The following is a 4,331-nucleotide window of genomic DNA, read 5'->3' as shown; positions in this document are numbered from 1 at the left end:
TTCTTTTCCATCCATACCAACGATGCTGACATTTTATACTCCTCTTATAATCGATTCTTTTTATAACTTTCTAAAATCTTGCATGATTTGAGTTTTAATTATAAATACATGAGGGTGCATTTTTATTTTCAATTTCATTATTACTTTCTCTTTTGAAATAGCTAATTGCTTACACTTTATATACCTTTCATTTCATTCAGTTTCAACGAACAGATTGATTATACAAACAAGAAACACATGCATTGAGCTTTTTATTCTTTCTTTACAGTATTTTTTTTTCTTAAATATATTTTTACTCCTTTAAATTTGAATAATTATTTTTTTGTCCTTCAAAAATTAATTTATTTTTATTAGTTCCTTAAATTTTTAAAAAAACTCCTTTTAATCTCTTTCATTCTTTGCGCTAATGCTATCTCAATTTATGATAATTTGTCATTGTTAAAAATGCTTTTTTATTTGATTTCTTTAAAAATAATTTGTGTCAATTTAAAAGAGTTCGAATATATAAAAAATGACAACAATTCTACATCTATCTATTTATTTTTATTCTTTAAAACTAATAGAATATTTTAAAAACGACGAGTCAAATATTTTGACAGTTTAACATCGTTAGAAGTCAAAATCGTTATAAACTGTAAAACTATAAACATATTAAACAGAGACGAGGTAAAAGTAGTTTTTTAAAAATTTGATCAACTAATAAAAATAAATTATTTTTAAGGACTAAAAAAAATAATTATTCAAATTTAAATGACTAAAAACATATTTAAGTCTTTTTTAATCTTTTTCAAATTTTTTTTACATAATTTTTTTAATAGTTAGTATTGAAAAATTATTTGTTAATGATATTTTACATTTTCTTCACTTTCTAATTTATTATTATTTTGATATTAAAATTATTTTCAATTAAAATATTATTCAATTATATAATTAAAATTATATCAATAAAATTATATATATATATATATATATATATATATATATATATATATATAACACATATATACACACACTCTTCCGTGTCTGTCCACATTCATGGCTTCTTGGTTTCTAAAATTAATTTTTAAATCTTGACCTAAGGAAAAAATTATTCCGGCTAAAATTTGGAGATATACAATTATATATTGAAAAATTAATTTTATGTTGATTGATAAAACATTTAGTTATGTAAAGTAATTCACCTTTACAATTATTGATAATGGCCAAACATTGCAACTTCAGCAGGACAATTTCAAGATTTAACTAATCCTGTGAGCACTGACGCGCATAATTAGCTTTTTATATAATTATGATTTAACTATGCATTTGATTCCTTAATTTAAGTCACCTTTGTGGGGGCATTGCTGAATTTTTAACCTCTGCAATGAGGCCTCTTGTTCCACCTTCCAACTATTGTCCATCTTTTTCATAGCTTTGGTTCCTAATTAATAAATATTGACTTTGTTTATATATAAAAAATATTTTTTCCCTAAATTTATTTATTTATTCAATTTTAAAAATGATATTTTTAGTGTCTCATGTAATAAAAAATCACCACAAATTTGTATTTAAGCAGTAAAAAACCAGTCCGAAAGAACTAAAAGGAATTTTTTTTGAAAATGATGGACTAAAAAAAAATTAAATTTAAGAGACAAAAACAAAAATGACCCAAATTTAAGATATTAAAAACATATTTAAATCTATAATTATTATCAGATTTAGAAATAAAATAGACTTTTATTAAATTATATCAATTAATAAAAAATTATGCTAAACATGACTTCACTTATTTTCTCAAACAGAATAACATTTTGCCAACTTGTAATTTGATTAGTTGTATCTTGTATGTCATATAACCAATGGTTTTAAAATCTTAAATTCCTGTTGTTGCGAGAATATTTACGAATATTGTTTATTTCTTTTCTTTTTATATACATTTTCAGATTTTCTTTTGCAAAGTCGTCGGAGTTGAAATGTGAATAAAGTGTTGGAGCTAGGCAGGGCAATGTGGATGAGATTAGATTAATTGTATTATGAATCATGCAAAATTAAGTATTTAAGATAATTATCAACAAGAGTCGTTATGAGTCTTATAAAAAAATATAACTTCTAATTTGGATTTTATAGATAGGAACAGAGATCGAGGTAATATATATTTATAAAATTATGTATTAAATTTAAAATTATGTAATAATTAATTTATATATGTATGCTTTTGAAATTTGTATAAATAGAAACTATTAAATATTAGAATTTAATTTTTTTTAAAATTTAACATACATAATGAAAATATCAATAATTATAAATTAATATTAGATTGATAAAAATTATGTTTATATAAAATTATTAAATAATGTAAGAATCTTAAATAAAGAGAGGCTTGCATTTGCTTCCCCAAAATTGTGAGCAAAATTCGCATGCAATATTTTTTTTTTCTTAAAGATGGACTCTCCAAACTCCAAAGATATCATTTTCAAGATAATGTATATTCTTCATGGAAAAACTAATGGAAGGAGAAATACTTATTAGTTCACAAAAGCAGAGTTGTAACTTCCACTGATATTCTTGCCTTCCCATTCCCCTCTTCTCCATTTTCTCGTGAGGGATCGATGGACAATGCATTTTTGTTCTTTAAGAAAAAATTCTAGATCTCATACATTCCGAAATATAGTACTAAAATGTATCACTTCACTGTAAACATAAGATGTAGTATATTGGATGACTATCAACAACGGGGTTTACACTCTTAAACATATGACTGCGGATTCAAATTCTAACTAGTGTGTATGGAGAAATCATTATTGGAAGAAGATGATTAATTATGAGTGCCAACAGATTCTCTGTAAGAGTTTGAAAATATTAATGACCGACCAAAATACTTCTTTATATTCATATGTGCAACAAAATAATCAATTACTAAATTTTGAAAAGCATTACTCTTATTATAACATTTATCCCATTGGAACTCTTTTTACAGAAGTAGCTTTAGGATCCACTTCTGTAATGGGGCCTCCTTAAGCACCTGTGGGGGGTAACAGCAACTAAGTCCCAAGAAGAATAATACTAGCAATAATAGATGCTTTCATGATTGCAGAAAACTGGTTATAGTGGACTTCGGTTAGCAATCCACTATCTTATTCTTTGAAATCTCATAGCATATGTTGAGTGGACGTCTTTTCCTCAGTTCAATTATGTATATCTTGTAAGGTGATAGATTGATGATAACCATATGTTAAACAAATAATTTCCTAAGCAGAAATGTTGCCATTATATGTATGATTAATAAATTACGTGGTGAAAATGTATGCATTATGATTATATGACTCACCCGCACATTAATTTTTGGTAAACTGACGAGACACTGCTTTATTAACAAAATCTAATTAAATACATGCTTGAATTGATAGAATTGTTGTGAGGCATTTGATTGAAAAAATTATTACATCATTTAGGATCGCCACGATCGTAATTTTAATTAATCTTTACATAATATATGCCCGATTGAGTTTATAGTTTTAAAAAATAGTTAATATAACTTAATTATATATCAGATAATCAAAGATTAATTAGAAATGATGATAGTCTAAAATGATATCTTCTCATTTTACCTGATTTTATTTTATTTTTTTTACAAAAAGTTGATGCAAAATAACATATAAAGTTTATTCAAACTGATAATAAAAAAATTGCTACCAACTGCCTATAAGCTGATAAGTGTTGCTACCTTTAAAATTCAGATAACTTATCATATAAACAGATAACTTGAGTTTCTTATGGTCTCTTAAAATCCAACATAGCATAACATATATGCTTACTATTTGAATTCTTATTTGCTCCCCTGCCTGCACGAAGGAAACAACCTGACTTCATGCACTCACCTTGCCAAACACAACGCACGCGTTATCTTTTTTTATTTTCTTGGGCAAATCTGTCTTCCTATAAAACAAATATATTTGCAAGTCATTAGTGGAGCTTTGTTTTGTCAATATAATAATTAAGGGTGCATGAAGCTTGCTAAAGGAAGAAAGAGAAAAAGAGAGAATAATATTATATGCAGCCTTTTCTTTTTAAGAGATATTATATGTAGCTAAAGTTGGAAGATCATGGCATGTTCAAGATAATATATTTAATTTGTGTGAAATTGATTTCTTTTTTGGGTATGATAATCATAACAAAGTTTGAATCAATAATTTCATTTAAATAATTCAAATCTCTCTCTGTATTGGTCTAATTCTTTATAGCATGAATCTATCTCGTATGTTCTTTGTGGTCAAGCTAGGCTGGACCGATTCTGAGGTGAAAATAAATAAATACTTGATCTAATCCCTTTAATTTTGATACTTGATTATCTA

The sequence above is a fragment of the Glycine max genome, chromosome 13 (genome assembly GCF_000004515.6).
Source record: "Glycine max cultivar Williams 82 chromosome 13, Glycine_max_v4.0, whole genome shotgun sequence".
NCBI lineage: Eukaryota > Viridiplantae > Streptophyta > Magnoliopsida > Fabales > Fabaceae > Glycine > Glycine max.
Note: the sequence above shows the minus strand (reverse complement) of the source record.